We start from the raw sequence: 27,915 nt of genomic DNA on the forward strand, positions 1-27,915 counted from the left end.
TAGATTTTCTAAAGCTATAGAACAGTGTAAACTTGAACAGAAAAAGCAGAGCAAAGTCTACATACAAGAAATAAAAATGTCTTCTAATTATATATTTTAGTATTACATTATGAGTCTTTTTCAAAATTGACTGGGTATATTTACCCCACAATCAAGACAGTTATTTCATATGCCATCATGGAATATGGTAAAATAAAATCTACAGACTGGACAAATGTTTTCGAAATGTTAATATTCTGTTGAAAACATTTTCACAAAAAGCCTACTCATCTTCTTGCATCACTTTTGATTCAAAGCCCTAAATTAAGGCTATCATACATCAAAGAACATAACTAGACATGTTAAAAGAGAAAAAATAAAATAGTAAAGCAAAAAGAAAAAGGAAACATGCCCCCCCACACACACACATACACACCCACATGCACAAAATATTATTACCTCAAGGTCTAAACCTGTAACAGAAATTTTGGAATATATTTCCCATTACAATGTTTCCTCTACCATGGAAACACACAGTTTTCCCTAACTCACTTGCCACACAGTCTCTGTCTCTGGAACTCTAATTCATTTAGCATCATCTACCAATTTCACTTCTCCTTCCAAGTCTCTATTCTTCCTTTAAATCTCCCACTCCTCTCTGCCAACAATAAGGAAAGAACCTACCAAGCTGGAAACTGAAGACCCTGCAAGTACAAAAAGAGAGGTACAAAGCTCCTGAACCACCCAAAGGTCAATTATAATCTTCCTCTTTCAACATGCTTCACTCCCTCACTTCAGGAGTTATAGTGAATATTCCTTCTTGGCAATTCCTAGGATTTAAGATTTTGCTAGCTAAATATTCCCTAATTATATCACTTGTGCAGATATAAACAGTGAAATTAAGACTAAAACTGTTTTAAGGTAGCAGTATATTTATGCTGTCAATAAAAATATTTTTAACCAATGATAGATGTTAATATAACAGATCCATACTATACTGTGAATATGGACTTTTCAATCACATGGTATAAACTCTCACACTTAGTTAATAATTAAGGCAATTTTCTACCAATACCAATTTTAATAACTATGGCACATTAAGAAAATAAATGAAGTATTTTTCAGGGACCATTAGCTACTGTCCTCCCATTATTTAGTTTTGAAAGACTGGCAATATTCCAATATACATACCAGCAGGTGGGCTGATTCATTAATTAAGCCAACATTTTTGTCAGTAATTTGAGTCAACGTTCTGATCACCTGATATGCATGTACAACATGCTATCTAAGATTCCTAAGACATGCATAAAATACCACGGTCTCTGCCCATAGGAGTTCATAAGGTAGCAAAGATGCTAAGTACACATACAACAAATAATGTTAATAATAGTAACATTATGTAGTAAGGGGCTATAATTAAAGTTTAAGCAATTTATTATAGAAAAAAATCAAAGCAGAGAGCACTCACTTCTTCCTCTGCTACCTTTTCAAATGAAAAAGAATTAACCTTTTAATGTTCACTTTACCTTTAAAGATGCAATGAATATATACTTTAGCCTTTGCTTAGCAGTGTTCCTAGGACTTTGCATATTAACTCTCATAATCCAAACAACAAACTTATGAGAGTGGTGCTATTAACTACTCACATTTTACAAGAGAGAAAAACTGAAGGGTTAAATAACTTACCAAAGGTTACAAAACTAGTAACTGGCGGAACCAAAGTCCTTATAATGGTCTGCAAGGCCCTCCACAATCCACCACAAGGCCCTCCACAACCCACCACCACCACCTTTCAGACCTCATCTTCTATACTTTCCCCCTTGCTCCACTTGAGTCCAGTAACCAGACTTTCTTATCTCCCTGTATCTTCTAGCATGCCATTGTCTTAGGCCTATTGTACTCGCTATTCTAGGCCTGGTATACTTTCTCCCAGAGATACTCATAACTAAATCCTTTACGTACTTTCAGTCTTTGCTCAATCATCATCTTGTTAATGAGGCTTTTTCCTGCTATGCGATTTAAAACTGTCCCCACATGCACTCACACCCAATACCCCTTTTATCTGTTATACATTTTCCATAATAGTTAACCACCTCTTAACATGCTAGGTAATCTACTTGCTTATGATGTTTACCGTTTTCTGCCCCTAACTATATAACATAAGTTCCACAAGGGCAGGAATTTCGTTTTGTTCACTGATCTTAAGACCCTAAAACAATGTATTGCACCTAGTAGATACTTGGTATTTTTTAAATGATTATAAATAAAGTTGAACTCCAATACAGAAATCAAGCTCCAGAAGCTTAACCACACACACGACACTATCTCTCAGTTACGGAATCACAGAAAACAAAATTGAAGCATCTAGAAAAGTCACATTAACCTAATGCAGCAGAGAACCTCGTATCAAAACCAGCCTAGTGGGGATTTGGCAACATTACCCTTCAGCTTGGGAATTTCCCTAAAAAGGCTTGTTGGTTTTAACAATAAATTAGCATACTGAGGAGTCTACTATATACATTGTATATACTATATACAGACAGGCATTGTATCAAATAGAAAATAATTCTGAGCAATGTAAAGAATAGTTTAATCCCAGCTAATTTCCAGTCTTTGTTTTAAAAGACCATTAATAATGAATTTCAGAAGTACTCTGTTAGAAAAGCTACAAAATGGCATGCACATTAAAACAGACAGAAGAAACTTCTTCAGTTCCTTCAAATTTTTCACACCCTCCTAGAGAAACCTAAGCAACTTCATTAAGTATTTTCAAAGTATCTTTATGTTGTTGGCCCAGAGTACATTCAGTCTACCAAATTATGTTTCAGCTGTCATCTTTGTCTAGAAAAGTAAGATTGCAAAAGATGAGGTTTTATGAATTAATGATCGAAATTCAGATAAGAAACTCCCACAAAAACTGTCAAGAATATAGAGTTCTAAGATAGTAAAAAAAAATTTTTTTAAGTGGGGCGCCTGGGTGGCTCAGTCGGTTATGCCTCCAACTTTGGCGCAGGTCATGATCTCATGGTTTGTGAGCTCAAGCCCCTATGTCAGGCTCTGTGCTGACAGCTGAGAGCCTGGAACCTGCTTCGGATTCTGTATCTCCCTCTCTCTCTGCCCCTTTCCTGCTTGCACCCTGTGTCTGTCTGTCTCTCTCAAAAATAAAAAATAAATTTTTTAAAAAAAATTTTTAAATAAAAATAAATAAATAAATGAAAGAGGGGTGGGTACCTGGGTGGTTCAGTTAGGTAAGTGTCCAACTCTTGATTTCGGCTCAGGTCGTGATCTCATGGTTAGTGGAATCTAGCCCCAAGACAGGGCTCCACGCTGAGCACTGGTTGAGGATGCCTGGGATTCTCTCCCTCTCTCAGCCCCTCCTGCGTGTGTGTGTGTGTGCGTGCGCGCGCGCACGCGTGTGCATGTACAGGCACATGGACATAGTCTCTCTCAAAATAAACTCTTAAAAAAATTTTAAAAGAATATAACCAAAACTTAGCTGTTTTATAAGTATTTCATTGTATCATGTACCTTAATGTTACTTCCAAATATAACCACTGTAGAAAAGCCATTCATTGATAAAAATGCATAGTTCTTGGTTAATTAAGATTATCTCTTTTAAAGTGTCATTTTAAACAGAGAGGGAAGCAAACCATAAAGACACTTGAATACAGAGAACAAACAGGGTTGCTAGAGGGATTCTGGGTGGGGGAATGGGCTAAATGGATGATGGGCATTAGGGAGGGCACTTGCTTGGGACTTGGGATGAGCACTTGGTGTTGTAGGTAAGTGAAAGATCACTAAATTCTTTCTACTCCTGAAATCATTATTACACTACATGTTAACTTGGATTTAAATTTAAAATATAAAAAGTCACTTTTAGTTTCACTGAAATGTGTATGCTTACAAAATTCTAACTACTGATGCTTCTATGCACTGCCAAATAAAAAGGCTACCTCTTGCCCTTTAAATGTAATCAAGAAAAGCACAAAGCAATGAAAAGAATAATAGCACATATGGTATAAGAATCTGAAAAAAAAAATGCTTTAGCATCTTTTAAAGTCCTTTAGCATATTTTAACTACATCACACTTTAAGGTTAATTAGTCAAGTTCTGGTTTTACATTAGTTCTAACTTTTGTGATTTATATGAATAGACATACATAGACATGCATAGACATACGTGTTCTTTAATTTACACCAGCTGCTTTGAAAATTAAAAGGTATTAGAACTCTATCTGAATGATGGTCATCCAACAGTATATTTTTCATGACCTGATCTATCGCAAGCAGGAATGACAGACAGCCCAACAAATTCAAACCAAGAATTTACCCAGAAATTACCCTGACCAGGTCTCTCTTCGTTTTCTTTTTAAATTTTTTTAATGTTTATTTATTTTTGAAAGAGACAGACAGACAGGGTAAAAGAGAGACACAGAATCCAAAGCAGGCTCCAGACTCTGAACTGTCAGCACAGAGCACGACATGGGGCTCGAACTCAGGAACCTTGAGATCATGAGCTGAACCAAAGTCAGACGCTTTACAAACGCTTTAACTGACTGAGCCACCCAGGGGTCTCCTGCCCAGGTCTTTCTACAACCATTTTCCATTTCCACTCTCAACAAAAGTCAGGCCAAAATCTTATAAACTTTGCAATTAGTGTAGTTAATCCACTTAGTTGAGAATGAAAATCCTACAAAGTGGTAATCAAATTCTTAAAAGAAAACAGCCCAAAGTGAGTAAAATAAGCCCATGAACTGAAAACTTTCACCTGTCCTGGACCTTTTCAAATCACCTAGCCAGTAAACATTTGACAAACAAGAAACTTGTCCACCACAAGCATTTTTATAAACTCCTTAGACTAAACTAACTTTTAAATCTAAATTACATGTTGAGGGGAGACACCATCCCAAAACTGTGGCAAACTATCAAGCAACTATGTAATCTTCCCCCAATTTTACTAACAGAAATTCACTATTAAGATTAATAAGCCACTCTGAAATCACTATTGCACCGTATAACTTGAATGTAAATTTTAAAAAAGTAAAAAAAAAAAAAAAATTAGTAAGCCACTAAACTCAAGGAAAAGCTGCTTTACTTTTACTTGTACAAAAATTTTTACTGAATACACATTAATTTGTAAATATTTTATACTATCATGATCAAGATGACTCAGGCACTATAAGCATACTCTAATAAAGTATTGCATGGTATACAAAGTGCTCTCACTTGTCCCATTTCACCTGACCTCCTACAATTACTTAAGCAGGTATTAGTATCTCTGAAATTCATCAGGTTAAGTACCCAAGTTTACACATAAGTGTCAAAGACTTCAACCAGATCCTCTGCCTCCTAATAAATGTCTACTCTAACAGCACCACCACAGGAAAGGTCTTCCCAAAATTAAACTATACTTAATGTTACCTTAATGTCCTGGCAATCAAAAAAATTTTTGAAGTATATTATCAATGAACATAGAATTTTAAATTAAAATGCTATCTACAGGGGCACCTGGGTGGCTCAGTCCGTTAAGGGTGCTGACAGCTCAGAGCCTGGAACCTGCTTCAGATGGTGTCTCCCTCTGTCTCTGCCCCTCCCCCGCTTGCCCTCTGTCTCTTTCAAAAGTGAATAAACATTTAAAAAAATAAAAATAAATAAAATACTATCTACAATAGTTACCATGTAAATAAACAGAAAATTAAATTCATCTGCTTTTTGTAACATAAAAATTATCCCACTCTAATAACTAAAGAAACCCTTAAAAATTTTAATACCCAATTAAAAATTAAAGTTTAGGGACACTGGGTGGCTCAGTTGATTGAGCATCCGACTTCAGCTCAGGTCATGATCACGTGGTTGGTGGGTTCGAGCTCCACATCAGGCTCACTGCTGTCAGGCAGAGCCCACTTTGGATCCTCTGTCACCCTTCTCTCTACCCCTCTGCCCGTTTGCACTCTCTCTCAAAAGTAAACATTAAAAAAATTTAACATTTATTTACATTTGATTTTTTTTTAATGTTTATTTATTATTGAGAGACAGAGAGACACAGAGCATGAGCAGGGGAGGGGCAGAGACAGAGTGAGACACAGAATCTGAAACAGGCTCCAGGCTCTGAGCTGTCAGCACAGAGCCCAACGCGGGGCTCGAACCCACGAACCGTGAGATCATGACCTGAGCTGAAGTCGGTTGCCCAACCAACTGGGCCACCCAGGCACCCCTACATTTGATTTTTTTAAAGTGTCAAAGTGAACAAAAACGTCTTATTAAAATATTATTACAAATCATAGACAAAACTGGAATTATTACTTCTCATATGAAATATAACTTAAAACGCTCACTTAATAACTTACAAATGGTCCACTAAAGTCAGTTCATCTTTTGACAATTTTCATCTTATTCAATACCAGAGTCAATCATTCTTCTCTCCTCTGTCTAGAATGCATGCGTGGAATTACACTAAGCACTAGACACAATGTAGAGGTGTGCCCACAAATAAAACAAATGGTTTTTAATCTGATTAGGAAATTGACATTTGCCATCAGAGTCGCTCAAGAGAATACCTCAAGAAGAGGCTGCAAAGAACTCCAGTGATTTCTCCCGATAAATGCAGTAAATATATTAAGTTTGAACAATTCATGAAATATGTCTGTGAGATTGTTTTTCTAAATAGGAGAAGTAGCAAGTTAACTCGTCATTTAGAAACAAAAGCTTCTACTAACATAGAATGGACATTTTCTTATTTGGGTCAATTTATCCTCAATTAGAAAACCAGGAAATGTAAAAGCAGGACATTTTATCTGCCCATTTCAATCTATAAATTAGAAACAGATTACATTGGCTGCATAACACAAGATTTTCAGTATTGTTTTGAAAAATATCTGTTAATATTAAAATACTATAATGTATCACTGGAATTACTAAACATCTTAAGTGTAAATAATTAAACACATCCTTGAAGAAAGCACTCAATTTATAACCTCATTTTTAATTAACTACATAACAAGATTCTGTTCATGTGACAGATGCCTAGTCCTGACACCCTCTTGAACTGGTTATGACTGACTTCCCCAAAACTTAGGTGTCTGATACTCTGATTTGTAACTGAAGCAAACATTTATATAGTGCTTAAAACCTCAAAAAGCACATATCCGTATGCTATTATTTTCAAAGCTGATATAACCTACTGTCTGGAGATCATGGTGGTTGACAAAAATTACGGAAATTGAATTTCCAGTCTAGGTAAGATGGCACAGAGCTGTGTTCCCCTGCCCCTCCTCATTAAGCACAATTATAAACCATGGAAATAACACAAGAGACAACCAGAGGTAAACTCTGCAAATAGTAAGGCAATGAACCAGTTTGGGACTACAAGTATGGGGAAACAAAAGAACAGCAGGGTGTTTTTAGTCCCCACACCCAACAGAAAAAGGCAACCCAGACTGCCATTTCCTGACCACCAACTTAGCAACAGAAGGCAGACCAGGCAGTCACATTCCTCCCCCCAAATTACACTGGAGTCCCTCTGCAACATAAAAGGAAGATTAACTGGAAGCCCAACCAACAACAAAACCGAGGTAAAAAATTCTTCCTTACCCATTTGGCATGAGACTCCTGTTTTCCACCTAGAGATACAGAGACAAGTAGGCAAACTGAGGGACCCAACCACAACAAGCCGCTAGCTAGTTTGGGCTAAGACTCTCCTCTCTCACCCAGGGACAGGGGGACAGGGAAGAATGACATGGGAGGAATAATAGGAGGATCTACCAAAATCATCTCTCATCTAGATATAACAAGAAGCTCCGCATAGGGAAAACCCTTTTGCTCCGTCAGTCACCACCAGCAAGGACTAGTGGCAACCCAGCAGCATCGGATCAATTAAGGTGACCACAAAGGCTCTGAAAATTAAAACTGCCATTGGAAACACAGCCTACAAAGGGGGCCAAGATCTGTATTCTAAACCTAAATAGGCGGACTGTCCACTAAAATGAAAAATATAAATAGGGCTCAGAACTTCCTTACTAAAGATAAAATAGAAAGGACTCAAGAAGTCATGATTAAGAAAAGATAATCAACTAAGGCCAATGCAGAGATGCATCAGACACTGGAATTATTTGACAAATTATCTTTTATTTAAAACACAAGAATAAAAATGTTTCAGCAATTAAGAATTTTCCCAAAACAAGTGAGAAAATGGAAAATCTCAGCAAAGACACAGAATTTATTAAAAAATAAAAGCAAAAGAAAATTATAGAACTAAAAAATAATAGAAAAATTTTGAACTCACTGCATAAACTCAATACAAACACAGAGATGATAGGGAAGAGAATCACTGAAGGTCAGTACAGAAAAACAGAACTCACCCAATCTGAACAAGAGAGAAAACAGGAAAAAAAAATTAACAGTCTTGGAGAACTACAGGCCAATAACATAAGATCCAACATTCTTATCACTGGAGTCCCAGAAAGGAGAGGGGCTGAAACAGTATTTGAAGAAACAATGGCTGAACTCAAATGCGGCAAATACAAACTTACAGATCCAAAAAACTGAGCAAACCCAAGACAGAATAAACACAAACAAATTTACACCAAGACACATAGTAATTAAATGTTCAAAATTAAAACCAAAGAAGAAACTTTGAAGGCACCAGAAACAACCGTATTACTTATAATGGAAACTTTAAATGACCCCAGATTTCTCATCTAAAACCAGAAATTTATTTCTCACAATTCTGGAGGCTAGAAGTCCAAGATCAGGATGTCAATATAGTTTGGTGAGGGCTCACTTCCAGGTAAAAGACTCCTTTCTGTATCCTCACAAGACAGAAATGGCCAAGGGAGCTCTTCTGGCTTCTTTTACAACAGTACCGATCCCATTCATGAGGGCTCCTCCCTCATACCTAATCACCTTCCAAAGGCCCCAACTCCTAATAGGATTTCAACATATGAATTTTAGGGAAATACATTCAGACCACAGCAAGGAACAAAGGGGCCATTTTTAAAAAGCATTCCCAAAAGAAGAAAAACTAAAAGAATGTGTCATAAAGACTGGCTGAAGAAAATGTTTCAAACAACAGGAAGAAAAGAAATATGGGTATACACAACAGATTATCTTTTCCATCATTAGCTTTATAAATCATACCTGATGACTGAAAGCAAAAATTACGACACTATTTCATACCCAAGACAATTATGTTTAAAAGTTGAGAAGGTAGGGGGCACCTGGGTGGCTCACTCAGTTAAGCACCCAACTTGGGCTCAAGTCATGATCTCATGGTTTGTGGGCTGGAGCCCAGTGTCAGCTCTGTGCTGACAACTCAGAGCCTGGAGCCTGCTTCAGAATCTGTCTCCCTCTCTCTGCTTCTCCCCGACTTGAGCACCCACTTCTCTCTCTCAAAAACAAACATTAAAAAATAATAATAATAAATAAAAGTTGGAAAGGTAAAGGGTAGAACAGAAGTGAAATTTACACACTTCAGTTGAAACTATAAAATGTGGATACTAGTAGACTGTTATAAATCACATATGCATACTGTAATAACTACAACCACCGCAAAAACTACAGCAAGACAGACTCCAAAACATTATAAATAGACCTTCTACAAATTATAAAAGATGGAATCCTAAAAAATGTTCCAATAATCTGCAGGAGGGCAAGAAAAGAGAAGCAGAAACCAAAAGCCAGAGAAAATAAGCAAAAAATAATAAAATAGCAGCTATAAGGACTAACAGATCATTAATTACCTCAAATGCAGATAGTCTAAATAAACCAATCAAAGACAGACTGGCAGAGCAAATTTTTTTAAATGGCCCCATATGTTGCTAACAAGAAATGTGGTACCATACGTTGAAAAGAATGCTAAAGCTATAGCAATACTTTTTTTTTTTTTTTAGAAAAGCAGAGTGGTTATATTAATAACACATTTAACCAACAGAATTGAATTGATATACACATGAAACCTGAACAACTCCCTCACACAAAATCCATGTATGACTTCTGACTCCCCAAAAACTTAATTCCTAATAGCCTACTACTGACCAGAAACTTTACAGATAAAAAACAATCCATTAACATACATTTTGTGTATTACATTATATACGGTATTCTTAAAGTTAGATAAAAGAAAATGTTACTGAGAAAATAAGGAAAACACATTTACAGTCCTGTACTGTAAAAAATCCAAATATAAGTAGACCAGCACAATTCAAACCCATGTGATTCGAAGGTCAACTGTATATGAAATACTCCACCCAATGACAGCAGAACACACATTTCTTTTCAAGCACCCATGGAACATTCACTAAGGCAAATCATATCCAGAGCCACAAAACAAACCTCAACAAATTTATAAGAATTAAAATAATAGAGTGCATTCTCTGACCATAATGGACCTAAACTAGAAATCAGTAACAGAAAGACAACAGGGTTGCCTGAGGGCTCAGTAGGTTGAGCGTCTGACTTTGGCTCGGGTCATGATCTCACGGTTAGTGGGTTCGAGCCCTGCGTCGGGCTCTGTGCCAACAGTTCAGAGCCTGCAGCCTGCTTTGGATTCTGTGTCTCCCTCTCTCTCTGCTCCTCCCCCACTCACACGGTCTCTCTCTCAAAAATAAAAAATTAAAAAAAAAGAAAAAACAAAACCTAGAAACATCAGGAAAAAACAACACAATTCTAAAAAGTACATGGATCAAGGTGGAAATTTCAAAGAAAACTTTAAAATACAGACACATAAAAATGAATGAAAATAAAAACACAACATGCCAATATTTGTGAGATGCAGCTAAAGCAGTAATTAAAAGGAAATCTATAGCACTAAATGCTTACAATAGAAATGAAGAAAGATCTCAGGGGTCCCTGGGTGGCTCAGTTGGTTGAGTGTCTGACTCGATTTCAGCTCAGGTCATGATCTCACGACCCTTGTGGAGCTTGCTTGAGGTTATCTTTGTCCCTCTCCCTCTGTCCCTCCCTCTCAAAGAAAAATAAATACATAGTAAAAATAAATAAAAATAAATGAAGATCTCAAATCAAAAACCTAATTGCCTACCACAAGAAACTTAAAAAAAAAAAAAAAAGCAAAATATATATAAACCCAAAGCAAGCAGTAGGAAGGAAACAATATAGAACAGAAATTAATGAAATTGAAAACTGGAAAATAGAAAAAATCTGTGCAGCAAAAATTTTGTAAGTATTTAATAGGACTAACAAATAAAAAACAGAGAAGACACAAATCACTAATGTAATGATTCAAAAATGGATATCACTACAGAACTTGCACCAACTAAAATACAGTAAGGAAAATACTACAAAACAACTTTACATTCTCAAATTTATCACTTCGAAGAAATTTCTCAATTTATCAGAATTATACTACCTAAACTAAACCAAAGTGAAATAATCTAAATAGTTCTATAACCATTTAAGAAAAATGAATTCTTAATTTAAAAGCGCCCAAAAAGAAGACTCCAAGCTCAGCTTCACTGGGAAGTTCTACCAAAAAAATTTAATAAAGAATTAAATTCCAGTTGTTCACAAATTCCTCCCAAAAATAGATGAAGGCACATTTCTTAATTTATCTTATAAGATCAGTACCACTGATACCAAAACAAAATAAAGATGTCACAAGAAAAGAAAATGGCAGGGCGCCTGGGTGGCTCAGTCAGTTGAGCAGCTTTTGATTTTGGCTCAGGTCACTATCTCACGGTTCATGGGATCGAGCCCCATGTAGGGCTCTGCACTGACAGCTTGAGATCCTCTCTTTTCCCTCTCTCTGCCCCTCCCCAACTTGTGCATGTGTGCTCTCTCTCTCAAAATAAACATTAAATTTTAAAAAAGAAAATGACAAGCCATTATCTCTGATTATAGACATTAAAATCCTCAACAAATACTAGCAGACCGAATTCACTAACACAGAAAAATGAGTATGCACAATAACCAAGTAGATTTATCTCAGAAATGCAAAATTGGTTTAAGATCTGAAAATCAAGTAAATACACCCTACCAACCGAATAGAGGACAAAACCTTTATTTTTTGTAGATCATCTCAGCAGATGCAGAAAAGCATGTGACAAAATCCAACATCCTTAAATAACAAAAACATTCAAGAAATTAGGCACAGAAGAGAATCTCCTCAACCTGATAAAGGCCATCTACAAAAATTCTAATGTTATACTTAATGATGAAATACTGAATGCTTTCCCCCTATGACTGGAAACAAGACAAAGAGGACTAGTCTCACTACTTTGATTCGACACTGTACTAGATGTTCTAACAAGGAAAATTAGGCAAGAAAATTAAAAAGCATTCACATTGGAAAGGAAGCAGTAAACTGTACCCCTATTTACAGATGGCATCCAATATACATAAAACCATAAAGAATACACTAAAAAACTACAAGAATAAATAAGTTCAGCAAGGTTGTACAGTACAAGAATATACAAAACCCAATGGTATACTAGCAGTGAACAAAATATGAAATTAAGAAAGTAATGTCACTTATAATAGAAACATTACTTTACTTTACTTAGAATAAAGTACTTAGAAAAACTTAACCCAAGGAGGCAAAAGACTTGTAAACTGAAAAACACAAAACACTGATGAAAAAAATTAAAACACAAATAAATAGAAAGACATCCCATGTCCATGGATTATTAAAATGTCCATACTACCCAAAGTGATCTACATCTACAGATACAGTGCAATCCCTACCAAAATCCCAATAGCAATTTTACAGAAGTAGGGGAGAAAAATCCTAAAATTCATATGGAAATACAAAGAACCCCAAATAGACAAAACATCTTAAAGAACAAAGCTGGAGGCCTCACATTTCCTAATTTCAAAACGTAATACAAAGCTACAATAACTAAAAAGTAATAGTATTAGCATAAAGACAGACATACAGACCAACATAAGAAAACAGAGCCCTGAAATAAACCCACATGTTTACAGATGACCGATCTTCAACAAGGGTACCAAGAATACACAATGGGGAAAGGATAGCCTGTTCAACAAATGGTTTTGGGAAAACTGGATATCCACATGCAAAAGGAATGAAATTGGACCCTTATACTATACACAAAAAATCAATTCAAAATGGATTAAAGACTTGCGCATGGGGTCTAAAACTATAAAACTCCTAAAAGAAAATACAAGGGGGAAGAGTTCATAACACTAGTCCTGGCAATGATTTCTTGAATATGACTCAGCAAGTCCACTCCTAGGTATATAGCCAAGAGAAGTGAAAACAAATATTCACATAAAAACTTGCACATGAATGTTCATAGCAATTATTAGCTATTATTCATAATAGCTAAAAAGGAGAAGCAACCCAAATGTCAGTCAACTGATGGATTTAAAAAATGTGGTATATCTATACAACAGAATACTATTCAGCAATAAATAGAATGAACTCCTGACACATGCTACATCGTGTAACATTATGCAACATGAAACAAGCAAAACATAAAAGATCACCTATTGTATGATTCCATTAATCTGAAATGTTCAGAATAGATAAATCCATAGACAGAAAATAAATTAGTTGTTGCCAGGGGCTAGGACAAAGGGCAACAAACAGTCGTCTTTTTGTTTGTTAATGGACAGAGTTTCTTTTTAGGGCGATGGAAATGTTCTAAAATTGATTATGGTAATGGCTGCACAACTGTTTGAATACGCTAAAAACAACTGTATTATATACACTTTCAATGAATAAATTATATGGTACATAAAGTTATATCTCAATAAAGCTGTTTAAGAAAAACTATATGCCTACAATTTGCTTCAAAAAATATGGAAGATCTAAATTAATGATGAGACATTTGTAGTCATGGATTGAAAATCTCTGTATAATAAAGGAATTCTCCCAAATTTAATTACAAATTTATTCAATTCCTATCAAAATCCCAGCAATACTTTTTGGTATACATCAACAAGATTCTTCTAAAACATATACGAAAAGGCAAAGAGACTACAAAAGCTAAAACACTCTTGACAAAGTGGAAGGAATCATCTACTTGATCTTAATACTATTATACAGTTACATTAATCAAGACAGTGTGGACTGACAAAAGGGATAGACACCTATATCAATGCAACAAAGAACCCAAAATTAACTAGACTAACACAAATATGCCCAACAGATAATACAATTCAATGGAGGAAAGATAGTCTTTCCAACAAATAGTACTGGAACAACTGGACATCCATCCATCCGCAAAAAAAAAAGTCTTGTCCTAGGGGTGCCTGGGTAGCTCAGCCAGTTAAGCATCCGACTTCAGCCCAGGTCATGATCCTGCGCTTCATGGGTTCGAGCCCCGCATTCAGCTCTGTGCTGACAGCTCGGAGCCTGCAGCCTGCTTCAGATTCTGTGTCTCCCTCTCATTCTGCCCCTCCCCCGCTTGTGCTGTCTCCCCAAAATAAATAAACATTAAAAAAATTAAAAAAAAAAAAAGTGTTGACCTAAACCTCATAACTTTATATAAAAACTAAATGGATCATGAGTTTAACGTAAACATAAAACTACAGAACTATCAGAGACATCCTTCAGGACTAAAGAAAAAGGTTCCTGGATTTGGCACCAAAGCATGATTCGTAAAAGAAACAGACTTCATTAAAACTGAAAACATCTCCCCTGTGAAAGAACTTGTGAAGAAAATGAAAAGATAAGCCGTGGAGTGAGAAAATGTTTGCAAACAATGTTTCTGATGAATTCTTATCTGCACTATATAAAGAACTTTCAAAACTTAACAGTAAAAATATACATATATTCAGATTAGAAAATAAGCAAAAGGCATAAACAGCCAATACATATAAAGATGTTCAATATCATTAGTCAATAAGGAAATGCAAATTAAAACTACAATAAAATATCACTACATACCTATTACAACAGCTAAAATAAAAAATAGTAACAAATGTTGCCAAGCATTTAGAACAAGTAGATCTCTCATAAAATGGTACAGTCACTCTGGAAAAACAGTTTGGAATTTTCTTATAAAACTAAACTTGCCCAGGGCGCCTGGGTGGCTCAATCAGTTAAGCATCCGAATTGGACTCAGGTCATCATCTCGCAGTCCGTGAGTTCCAGCCCCTCGTTGGGCTCTGTGCTGACAGCTCAGAGCCTAGAGCCTGCTCCGGATTCTGTGTCTTCCTCTCTCCTGCTCACACTCTGTCTCTCTCTCTCTCTCTCTCTCTTTCAGAAGTAAACATTAAAACAACAACAACAACAACAACTAAACTTGCCCTTGCCATACAACCTAAAAAGCTCACTCTTGGGCATTTATCTCAGACAACTGTACACAAATTGCTATACATGAATTTTCATAACCACTTTTTTTTTTATTTTTTTAATGTTTACTTATTTTTGACAGAGAGAGAGACAGCACATGAGCAGGGGAGAGGCAGAGAGAGAGGGAGACGCAGAATCCGAAGAAGGCTCCAGGCTCTGAGCTGTCAGTACGGAGCCCGACATGGGGCTCAAACTCACAAACTGTGAGATCATGACCTGAGCTGAATTCAGACATTTAACCAACTGAGCCACCCAGGCGCCCCTCATAACCACTTTATTTCTCAATAGCAAAATACTGAATATACCCAAAGTTCAACACATGAATTTTGATTCAAAAAAGTATGTTATTAATACATTATTCTTAAAATGACAAAACTACAGGGATGGAAAATAAGATTGCCAAGAGACAGGGAGGAGTTTTGAGGTGGAATGCAAATACAAAGGCCTAGCAAGAGGGGTTTTCTTTGTGATGATGGAACAGCTCTGTATCTTCACTGTGGTAGTAGTTATACGAACTTACTATGTATGGGAGAAAATTGCAAAGAACCATACACACACACACACACACACACACACACACACACACACACAAATGAATTCAGGTTTAAAAAAAAATGGTGCAGGGGCGCATGAGTGGCTCAGTCGGTTGAGCGTCCAACTTCGGCTCATGATCTCACTGTTGGTGAGTCCGAGCCCCGAGTAGGGCTCTGTGCTGACGGCTCAGAGCCTGGACCCTGCTTCAGATGCTATGTCTCCCTCTCTCTCTGCCCCTCCCCCACTCATGCTCTCTCTGTCAAAAATAAACATTTAAAAAAAAAATTTTTTTTAATGATGCAAAGTAAGTATTTCTGGCAGTTCAGTTAAGAATAATGAACCAATGTCAATTTCCTGGTTTTGATGTTACTAGAGCTTTATACGATTTGTCACCACTGGGAAAAGCTGCGCAAAGGATATACAGGACTCTGTACTAATTTTGCAACTTCCTGTGAGTCTATAATTATTTCAAAATAAAGTTTCTTTAAAAATATGAAAGGGGAGAAATGAGGTAGAGGTATAGATGAAACAAGAATGGCCATTAATTGCTAACTATTGAAGCTAGGTCATAGGTATATGGAGGTTCATTGTACAATTCAATTATTTACCCATTTAAATTTTTCCAAAATAAAAAGTTAATGAAATTATAAGACCATATATCAAAATATTAACAGCAGCTTTTCCAGTTGAGTTTTTTGCTAATATGCACTGTAAACTTCTTCTATAAATTTTTTACTTAAGCCATTTAAAGAAATCTTTGCTCATACGATCCTTTGTCTTCATTTGTTTTACTCATTTACAAAAAAGTACACTATCAAAAAAAAATTTTTTTAAGTTTATTTATTTATTTATTTTAGAGAGTGGGGGGAGAGGGGGCAGAGAGAGAGGTAGAGAGAAAGTGAATCCCAGGCAGACTCCCCTGTCAGTGCAGAACCCCACGCAGGGCTTGAAATCACAAACCATGAGACCATGACCTGAGGGCAGTCAGACACTTAACCGACTGAGCCACCCAGGCACCCCTCTACTGAAAAAAAAATTTAAACATAAAAAGAACCCCATTGATACTTCTTCCTCCGACAATAATACACTGCTTAATTTGAAAATACTTCATCTTAGGCGCCTGGGTGAGCTCGTGCCCCGCACTGAATGAGCCCCACTTCTCTCTCTCTGCGCCCCCCACCTCTGTGCCCCTCACTCAACTTGTGCCCTCTCTCAAAAAAAAAATTTTTCATCTAAATACTCAATTTATATTTCACCCAATTACAGTTCACCTGAAAGTTCCAATATCTTTTTCTAAAATTAAACCAAAAGGATCTTGCTAGAATCGATTTACAGCTAGCACAGTAATTCACCATTATGGTGATCTTCACACAATTCTGCAAAACAGATGTCTAAGTTCAAGACACCCACAGATGTCTGAACAGCTCCAATTGGGTTTGCATTTGCAATGTTGCCTAAAGTATCATAATTAACTTTAAATATGTTTTTGTTTTAAAAGTATATGTGGTCTTTTTCAATTTTTCAAACACTTTTTTAAAAAGCACATGCTGAAAAGTTTACAACCATTACAAACCATGCTGATGAATTCAACAAACACATGTGAATCTGAAAAAGTTATCAACAATTCACTAAATACTGAGATTCTCACAATGCAATTATTTAATTCAATTATTTAAATGTATTTGTATATCAAGCAAAAATTATCAATACTGTTTCCCTCAGTAATAATCAAAATTAATTTTAATTAAGTAAATTAAATTATAATACAAAGAAGAGACCTGAACTCTGTTCTCTGTGAGAACTTGAAAGTCACAATCCCTCGGAAACTCCATTATCTACATACAAAAAGCCTTAATAAACTTGTTAATTTTGCAGCTCCAAAATCACATGTATTGATGACCTAAAGTATACTTTATAACCTTTGACCCATGATCATTCTAATGACAACTCTGGAAAAAGATTCCTAACAATATGGTACAGACATGTTAATTACATTATAAATAACTTTTGTAATATTTAATTTGGGAGAATGTTATTTTCAATATATGAGGTCAAGGGTTCTCAACATCAACACTACTGACATTTTGCACTGGATAATTCTTTGTTGTAGGGCTATCATGTGCACTGTAGGATGTTTAGCATCTACCCACTAGATACCAACAGAATCCCCCAGCATGGCAACCAAAAATGTCTCCAGACATTGCCAAAATCACTTCTGGTGGAGAATTATTGCATTACATTAATAAATGTCCAGGGTTTTTTGGAGATGGGAGGAAGAAAGAATGTTTTTGTGATTTAAAGGCCTAAGACAGGGGCGCCTGGGTGGCGCAGTCGGTTAAGCGTCCGGCTTCAGCCAGGTCACGATCTCACAGTCCGGGAGTTCGAGCCCGGCGTCAGGCTCTGGGCTGATGTCTTGGAGCCTGGAGCCTATTTCCGATTCTGTGTCTCCCTCTCTGCCCCTCCCCCGTTCATGCTCTGTCTCTCTCTGTCCCAAAAATAAACGTTGAAAAAAAAAAAAATTTTTTTAATAAAAAAAAAGGCCTAAGACAGGTTAGTAATGAACAAAATAAAAAAGTTCAATTGCAACTCATATACTATGAAAAGAAATGGTACTCTTTCAAAAAAAAAAAAAAGGAAAAGAAACAGAAAAGGTACTCTTTTCTGTGAGGCCTACCGAAACACGTTAATAACCAAATATTTTATGTATAGCTAATGTAATAATAGTAGTGAGAATAAGAGTATATAAAGCTGAGGAGGAGAAAATCCACAAGTATCCCCATCTGTACCTTTTCAAGTATCTTCAATAATAAGAGCCAAGTTTTTAAGTCAGAGATTAATGAAGTTAACATAATGCCTATTCTCCCCAGCATTTGTGAGAAGGCTAAACATTCTCAAGTTACCTGCTATTCTCTAACCAGGGAGAATATCCGCATGAAAAACCCAACTACCCACAGTTAATTACAATAAGCATCGATCTATTTTAATCAAGTGTTAAGTGTGCTACAAATGCCATGAAAAGTAACACTGAAGAATATCCTAAAGTTCCTTATATATTCAAAGAAAGACCAAAGACATGTGGAGAAACTTCGTTTAAATGTTACAACAGAAAATATAAATGTTCACCCATTCACTTTTTGGCCCTTTAAAACTCACTACAAAATCAACTCAGCCATATTTTCCACCAAACAGAAAAATACCCAGTTTCCTCAGTCTATTCTTGGATAGGTCACCAGACTGGGAATAAGAGACCCAGAGTCTATTCCCAGTTGCAAAACAGACTGGTAATCTCAAGCAAATTATTCACTCAGGTTAAGGTTCTACGTCTGTATCATGCTGACAATACTGAAAATCTGCCCAGAAACAAGCACCGTGAAACCCAGGACTTCCTCCTGCACCCAAAGGACAACTGCAAACGTATTTTTAGATATATTAAATCTAAAAATCTGAATAGGATTTTATTTATAGCAACATTTAACATAGTTGAAATTTCAAAACTGTGTGGTGCCTTTACCATTGCCCCCTATAAAAATAAGAAATGCTTTTTTTAGATCACACCATGCCCAATTTTGCAAAACTCTACGAACTACATGATCATAATTATGTAAAACAAAACAAAAAGCTGTTTTTAATTCAAGCTCTTGGGAAGGGCTTTAACTTTTGCATTTCCTAACTTTATCTAGCTTTTAGTCTTGTACGCAGAGTTCTTTCCTGGCACTGTAAAAAGTGCTTCACAAAGTCTGGAGAGCAAAAGTTTACCCCACAGCCTCATTACGGAGAGGCCTTAGCACGGTTCTTACCACTAAACATGCAGGTTTTACTAGCGCAACCAATATACGTATCCCGGCGTACATTTCTGTTCTTGATATCGAGTAAAAAACTATTCGTCTAGCAGACCAAATTACCCATCTGACCTTACGGCACACCGTAAGACGGTAAACACAACCCAGTCCAACAGAAAATTTGAAAAAAGCAGGAGAGAAACGGGAAGGGGGGGGGGGGGGCTGTCAATTAGCATTCGGCGGTCCCCGCTGACAGGCAGACACTTGTTGGCCGCCAAGAAGCCACTCACAAAGTTCGCCATCTCGCTGCGCCGCGGGCCCCGACCCGGAAGACGGGCGTCTGGGAGGCCCCGCCGCCCGCCGAGGCACCCCGGCAGGCAAAGCCCCGGCTTCTCGGCGCTCCTCCGCCGCCTCCCTGCACACGGGCGCACTCACGCACGCGCACGCACACTCACACGTACACACACAACAAAAGGAAGCCTTGCGAGCCGCGTGCGGAGGTCCGCTGGGGGCGCTCCAGAAAGCTCCTCCTCCCGGCCCCCACCGCGCAGCCCGCGCGGCCTGCTCACTTACTGAAGCGCCCTGGGAGAGGCCCGGTTGTGCAGAGCGCCGCGCCGGTGGCCCTCCCGGCTGTGCTCTGCCGTGGCGGCTCTTGGGCCCAGCACGGCGCAGCCCCTCGCCTCCGCTGCGTCCGCCCCCCGGCCAAGCGCAGACAAAACCCCGCCAGTGCGGGGGTCGGATCCGGGCCCGGGTTCCCGACTGCCCCGGCTTCTCAAGAAAGGTAACTCTTCCGCCTAACTGTCCCCACCCCTACAGACCGAGGGACGTTTAAGCCCCCTACGTTACCGAACCACTATTCAAAAGTAGTATCCAACAAAGCACTCCTCACGATGAGAAATCTTTCAGTAACCTCTTCCTTAACCCCTCCACGTACTCTGTTTCTCCACACCTTTACTCGATGCAGTTGTCCCTTGCCTTCCTGTTTTTAACCTAAGAGCTGTATTACCCTCAAAAAATCACCTCCCCTAAACCATCTCTCCAATTTTACTCTTGAATTTACTTTTCTAATATCAAGCTTCCTCATAAATTACATCTCCCACTTACCTATTCAGAACCTCTCCACAGCTAACTTACAATTTTGATCAGCTCCCACCAAATCAACTCCCCTAACTTTCTCAAAACTGCATTTTGTGTTCCCTCATTTCCTCCAAACTAACAGTCTCCAACTTAACACACAAATTTGCCCCAAATTGCCCTCAAATTTTGTGAACCTATTCCAGAATGGCCACCACAGTCACTAAAAAATTCATTTCCCAAGCACACTCCCAATAATTTGACAATGATCTTTCCAAATATTCTCTACTGATTCACTGGAATCACTCATAACTCAAGACTACCATGCCCATTTCCCTAAAGACTCTAATTATAGAGCCTATTCAAATTAACACAGTATGTGTCATTAAATGTGTACATGTTGACAAACACACATAGATGGGACCCTGCAAAACATCAAGTATGTATTTCATTCTAGCCAAAAGGGCTTTTCTCAAATTTACAAGGAAAACTCCTTAAGCCAACCAAGATTTTCAGGTATCCAATCCCTATCTTGTGAAGTCACTTATCTGTTAAATTAATATAATTACCATTAAACATTCTCTGTTTCCACTACAATAATGCCCAACACCTTCCTTAAGATGTCCACCATCAATCAGTCTAACCCACACCACCCACTTGCCAAGGCCTAGCTATGTCTGAGGTATGTCCTGGAAACAACTCTAGACCAAATCAGGCAGCTTACAGCAGAAAAGTGAGATGGGCAAAATGACCTCCCTGAACCCTGTTAGGCCTTTTCAAAGCGCTGGGTCTCCACAGGTCCTTCATTATTAAGTTTGGTGACTGACTAAATGTAGAAGGGAGGGTGGGAAACGTAATGAATGACCTGGGGCTGCATTCTGGAAGTAATCCTGAAGCAAAGCTGCACCTGGGTCAAACACCAATAATACCTATTTTATGTCTTGTCATTTTCTTCTCACTGCCACTAAATATGCTCTCTCTGAAACATGGAGTAACATCAAAAACCCTGCTCTAAACAGGGAAGATCAGAAAGTATTCTTTGTTCAGAGGATGACCATGTGAATTAATCATGTAAGGAATGTAATGCAAATACAAAGGGTCTGAAGGATACCAGCACTGGACTGGTAATAGTTTAAAATGTCAGCTTCCGGGACCACAGCAAGGCACTGAGAGAGAATCTCAAAAACCACAGTCAGGTAAGCACCTGAGAGTCAAGCCTTTGATAATACAAAGGAAAAATTGACAGACAACAAAGACTGACAAAAATGAATACAACTGCAGAACTGGACAAGCAAAAGTTTGAGAGCAAAGCCAAAGCATTAGAGGCCTGGTCTAGGTCTTAAGTATCACCAATGGAAGACGATGAAGGTTTCAAGCACTGAGATTAAAAAAAAAAAGAAAAAAAAAATCAAAAGGGGAACCTGGTGGTTCATTCAGTTAAGCATCCAACTCCTGATTTCTCAGCTCAGGTCATGATTTGTGGGACTGAACCCTGTGTCGGGCTCTGCTCGGACAGCCCGAAGCCTGCTTGGGCTTCTCTCTCTCTTTCCCTCTCTATGCCCCCCACCTGTTGGCACACTCACTCTCTCAAAAATAAATAAATAAATCTTAAAATAAATAATAAATAAATAAGTAGTAATGTTAAACTATATTTTGGTTTTGGAGTTGGCAATACAGCTCCTTTAGACATGTTCAATAAATGACAAATAACTACAAACAAAACAGTGTATTTAGAACTATATTTCTGGGGCTCATCTCTATATAGATATTTTCTCATCTATACAGAAAACAAAGCAGCCACCCTAAGAACAATAAGAAATTTGGAGATAAAAGTCACTATAGACAAAACAACAACAGCAACAACAACAACAACAACAAAACTACAGAGGCCATTTTAGACGGCTTAGGATGTCTCCTTCCTAATATCCACCCATTCTTTCTACTTTTTACCTGAACCTCTCTGTCTATACAAATTATCACCACACAGTTTCTGCAAACAAAGACTGATATGGTTTTGAGGAACTCAAGTAGAGTTCAAAAGATCTCAATACCTCTATGATTATGCTATTTTTTAAAATACTTACGCATATGCACTATTATCTTTATAAGATCATGGGTGGCAAGGACTGTCCTTATATGCACAAAGAAAGAACAGGCTCCTGGCATTATTTCCTAGATAGCGTTATGTTTTCCCCCTATTTTCTCTGCTGCAACAGACTTACTCTCCTTTTCATCTTATTCAGATTCAGGCCAAGCCCAATCTCCTCATTCATTTCTGTTCTACCCATTTACTAGCTTCTAACAGTTTATCCATGTTCTACTGTCAACAAACTACCCTGTGTCTTTTGCCTTTCATATTAGTATACCTCCACCTTACCTTTTTTTCCCTTGTACATGAATGGCTACGATTTTGCAAGTATAATTTATTTCTAAAGAAATTTAAAGAACTGGTGAATGTAACAAATCTATTTATCTCCATCCCCACACCACAAGTCAGATATTATCATCTCTTGCCTGGATTGTTGTGACCACCCCTGCATCTTATCTCAAGCTTGGCTTTTTCTGAACAACCTGCTTCTCTCCTGATTTAACTATCCACTCTTCTACTCCTTCAGCTTGCTAAAAGACCAACTGCTTCTTGCTCCCGAGGGCCACTCCTATCACTAAAATATCTCTTTGCAGTTTACGCTACTTACTTAAACCATTCCACTTGCAACGTCTACCAAGCTCCGGAATACACTCCCATCTTCCTTCCCCAAAGACCAATTCTACTTTGTCCCACATTCAGCAATTATTCTCAGTAACTTCAACAATGATGCTGAAGTACTTTCTACACCCTGACCTTCCTCAGCTCCTAAAACCTTCAGCTGCACTTCAGCCACTCACACATATATAATGAAAATAGGTCATCAACTGGAAGTGCTGTACCACAAGGATTGTAACTTCAGAGACCTCCCTTTTTTTTTTTTTAAACCACGACTTTATACTTCTACACCTGCTCTTTACGTCCCTTTGGCTTCACTTGTCTCCCCACACAACTGAAATCTGTCCATCAGCCATTTAATACTGCCCTCTCTAGAACATCATGACCTTCTATTATATTCACCATGCACCTCCCTAATGACAGACAATCTTCACCATCTGTTTTCTTCACACCCACACACTGGGTGTTAAGTACCACCAGAAAGCTATGAAATCTTCCACAACTGATTTATTCTAAATACAACTCTCAATGTCATTGACTAATTCCAAGTCATTTTCATATTTAAGCCTATAATCCCATCAAATACTCAATAACTTCCATAAAATTCCTTCAAATCACACCTTCTCCACCTGTAATGAAATCCTCTTTACAGCTTCTAAAATGCTGTATCTTCATCCATCTGCTACTTCTTGCCTCCAGTTTTGGAAAAAGAGCTGTTCCTCCTTCTTAAAATAAACTTAATACAATTCCTACATTCAATGTTTCCATATTCTCCCAACCTACTCAGTCCTTTACCCTCATGCACTCTGGTCTCTGAACTGCTCTCCTGAAGACCAAAATAAAAACAATTCCATGTACCAAATCATATGACCCACCACCCAAGTCCTTATCCTCTCTTTGGCAATGACACTTGAACTACCTCCTCTGGGTTATGTCACTGTACTGCAGGATTCTACTGTGGTCTCTCCAGTTGCTGCTTCTATCTCCAATGACCACTGGTCCTCTTCTCAGCCCAAATAGTGGGTATTTTCTCCAGTTCTATCCTGGAGCTTTCTACCATTCTCTCTCCACTCCCTTCAGGATCTCATCCCTTAATACTGCTTCTACATTTTCATTCCTCATATGGATATCTTCCCCCAGCTCCCAAAAATAATCTTTAAACCATCACCCTCTGCTACAATCTAATTTATTCCTTAGGAACTGGAATATATAATGATTTTTTTAACTAGATTCTTCAATTACTGCTTCAATTAACACCTCAATTATCAGTACAAAAATTTCATGCCATTAGCACCCTACCAAATCCAGAATTAGCAGCTTCAATTATCAACTCTAGGTACATATTCCCAAATCTCTATTGGACCTCCTTCCTCAGCTGAATCCAGTATTTCTAACTCTAGCTAAATAATTCCCCTTGCATAATTCCATTTGGTGCTTCACACACTGGCCATGTATCTTAAAATGAAAGTAATTATTCTTCCCCACCAAAACAGTTCTGTTAACTGATCCAATAATTTTTGTTAATGGCACTACCATTCTCAGTTACCCAAGAAAAGCCCCAAAGTTTCCCTTTTCTTTTTCTTTTCCTCCAGTTTCCCAAAAGCCCATTTGCCGTCAAACCCTTCAATTCTTTCTTTAAAGTATTTCTTCTGTATATCTCTTTTCTTTGATTACCACTAACACCATCACAACTTAGACTCTCAACACTTCACACTTTTGTCAGAGCCTTCTGACTTTGTCTCCTATTCACTAGGTTCTCTCTTCATTGCAAAAACAAAACAAAAACAGGTCACCATATTTTTATTCTTAAATCACCTCATTTCCCCAGTCAAAAATCATCAATGGTTCCCCCACTGCATACTGAGTCAAATTAAAAGTCCTTAGACTTCCAGGGGTGACTGGGTGGCTCAGTCAGTTGGGCATCCAGCTCTTGATTTTGGCTCAGGTCATGATCCCAGGGTCGTGGGATCAAGCCCTGTGTAGGACTTTGGGCTGACAGTGTGGAGCCTGATTGGAATTCTCTCTCCCTCTCTCTGCCCCTCCCCTGCTTGTGCTCACTCTTCTCAAAATATATAAATAAACTTTAAAAAAAAAAGTCCTTAGATTTCCAAAAAATAGAAACTAGCCAACAGTCCAACAATCATGAAATGAATAAATACACTGTGATATGTTCATAATGGAATCCCACAGAGCAATGAAAAAGAATAAACTACTGCTATACGCATCATGGATGAATCTCACAAACATATGTTAAGCATGAGAAACCAGACACGGATGTATGATTCCACTAATAAGAAATTCCAAAACATAAAACTACTCTGTTACAATAAAGATCAGAATAGTACAGCTGACCCCTGAACAACACAGAGGCTGGGGAATCCAACCTCCCTCTCACCCCATGGTCAAAAATCTGGGTATAACTTTTGACTCCCAAAAACTTAACTACCAGTAGCCTACTGTTGACCAGAAGCCTTACTAATAGCACACTGTAGATTAACACATATTTTGTAGATTATATGTAATATATACTGCATTCTTATAATAAAGTAAGCTAAAGAAAAGGTTATTAAGAAAATCATAAAAACACAGTACTGTACCATAATTATCAAAAAAAATTCCACTTATAAGTGGATCTGCACAGTTCAAACCCATGTTGTTCAAGGGTCACTGTAGTTACTTTTGGTTGAAGGAGACATCAACTTGGAGTGACAAATGAAGGAGTCTTCTGGAATGTTGGAAATGTCTACCTACAAAAATTCATTGACCTGTAACCTTAAGATTTGAGCACTTTATCTTTTTAAAAAACCTGTTTAGTCTAGATTTTTAGATGTTTCTTCTACTTTACAGCCTTATTTCCCTCCATTCATAAGATGAACCCTAGCTAATCTAGACCATGAACCCCTAAACACATCCAGAACTTTTCTGTTACTTGTATCACACTCTCTCTTCTTGGAATACCAATCCTCACCATCTTGCCTACTATAACCATATTTATACTTCAAGGCCTAATTTGCACACCAACTCCTCCACAAAGTCAAATCAGCCACAGTACTTCTGTCATAGACAGTCATAGACAGACAGGGACATTTCTGTCCCTGGTCAAACTCCTGAAGAAAATGAACTCCATCATATATAAACATGGGTCCTTCACATTGCCTACCACGGAATCTTGAACACAGTGAGTATGCAAAAATATTCCCTGAAGAAATTCTGGCAGTCCTTCAAAAGCACCCTTCAATCTCACCCCTCTTTCTCAAACCTATCCACCATGACTGTCTCTACTTGGAATTCAAATTCCCCAATTTACATATTTAATCATTAAACAAATAACTGAGGACCCACTATATGCAAGAAACTGTAACTACTTATTCTAATGTACCCCCACTGAACTACCCCAACATGTATTCGTTTCAGCTGTTGCCTTTTGAATCTTACCACAGCTCTAAATTCCCAGTCATCCTCCCCTCCTCTCACCATCCAATCACATCCTACCCCCTCATTTCTAATCCTGCTATCAAACTAATCCAAGCCCTTCTTAAGTTTCTCCAGTAGCCTCATAACTGAGTTTCTCTCCCCCAATCTTACTCTACCATCACATTGCCACCAACCTATCCTGCCAAGTATAGCTATCAGCAGGTTAAGGTATTTAATATACAGTCTTTGCTTCCATTCTCTACTCAGAAAAGTTCAGAAGCTATACATTAATGATACATTAACATACTTTAATCCTATGCTAATATATCTTCATCCTCAAATCTTTACCACAACCCTTGCCAAAAGGTGTAAGAATTAAAAATTTCTTGATGGGAAAACGGAGTCTCAGAAAGGAAGTAATTCTCTCCATAATCATAGCACAGGTAAACAGAAGGGCCAAGACTAAAACCTAGCTTCTGTTTTGCTTCCTCAGCACAACACTACATCATGTCAAATACAAACTATTTAGCTTAGCTTTCAAGGCCATTCATTTTCTACTCAACCCCACTGACTCTTCCTACCTTTTATCATATTATGCCCTATTCATGAACTCCGTGTTCCAAACTAGAAGCTGTGATCAACTATTTAGTCACAAAATTAGTTTATGAGTGACAGACATCTTTTTTTCTTAGCCAAACAGAATAGAATGGAAAACACACGAGTGCATCCAACATGTAAAGGTTATGGTTATTGAAGCTTTTTGTTTTATACATACACACAAACATTCACACATGCATATATCAGGTGAGGATGTGACATGTATTTCTTACTGTGGATCAGTTAAAAAAAAAAATTAAAAACTCATTATTCCCCACATATCCATGGCTTCTCAACTCCGAGTCTTTGCTCTTGCTAATACCTCAGATTGGAATGCTCTCTTTCCATTCATTTCTATCAGCCAGAATCCTATCCATCCCTTCAAAAACTAACTAAAATGCCACTTGCATGCCATTAAGGGTAGTCCCAGATTTTCCCCCAAATATTTTTTCCTACCTTTTAACTTCAGTAACATTTGGTTTTTCTTATGATACATTGGTCATGATGTAGTTATTTGTGCACAAGTTCAGCTCCACTACTAGAATATAAATCCCAAAGGAT

At 37.6% G+C, this 27,915-nt stretch overlaps 1 protein-coding gene across 3 annotated transcripts in view; it reads right to left on the bottom strand.

Moving 5' to 3' along the window:
* Positions 1-27,915, bottom strand: part of ZNF148 (zinc finger protein 148) — a 126,548-nt gene that overhangs the window by 92,000 nt on the left and 6,633 nt on the right. Inside the window, exon 1 of one of the 3 annotated variants that reach the window (XM_043594397.1) lies at positions 19,856-20,075. The exons of the other annotated variants lie outside the window; for them this stretch is intronic. The gene's annotated coding sequence lies outside the window, so the exon portion shown is untranslated. Of the gene's footprint in view, positions 1-19,855; positions 20,076-27,915 lie in introns of those variants that run through there. 3 annotated transcript variants of the gene reach the window in all.

This window comes from Prionailurus bengalensis, chromosome C2 (genome assembly GCF_016509475.1).
Source record: "Prionailurus bengalensis isolate Pbe53 chromosome C2, Fcat_Pben_1.1_paternal_pri, whole genome shotgun sequence".
Taxonomy (NCBI): Eukaryota; Metazoa; Chordata; class Mammalia; order Carnivora; family Felidae; genus Prionailurus; species Prionailurus bengalensis.